A 417-nucleotide genomic window follows, 5' to 3' on the forward strand; every position below is an offset into this window, starting at 1 on the left:
GCGTGGAGCGCAGGGCCCCCTCTCCCCGGCCCTCAGCCCCAGCTTGTAACCCGGCCCCGCTGCCACCCCTGCTCTAGACCCAATAAAAGCTGAATTGCACATCCCAGAGAGAGAGAATTTCATTCGTTCTGCATATAATAAGGACCTGGGAACAAGCAACCAACTTCACCCTCATTGGCAGCAGGAGGGCTCCCGCAGGTTCCCGGGGGCAGCTCCGACCTGGCGTTTGGGGAGTGCCTTGAGCCTGAAGCAAGACGGGTGCAGAAGCACCGCTCGGCCGGGCCCACAGCCCTAGTGTGTGGGAGCCTCTCGATCGCTTCGTCCCCCGCCCCCGGGCGGTAAGGGGCGATGGGCCCCGGGCGCTGCGCTCGCTGCTGGAGCGGACACCGCCCGCGGGCCCACAGCAAGCCGTGGCGC

The sequence above is a fragment of the Alligator sinensis genome, unplaced genomic scaffold (genome assembly GCF_000455745.1).
Source record: "Alligator sinensis unplaced genomic scaffold, ASM45574v1 scaffold215_3, whole genome shotgun sequence".
NCBI lineage: Eukaryota > Metazoa > Chordata > Crocodylia > Alligatoridae > Alligator > Alligator sinensis.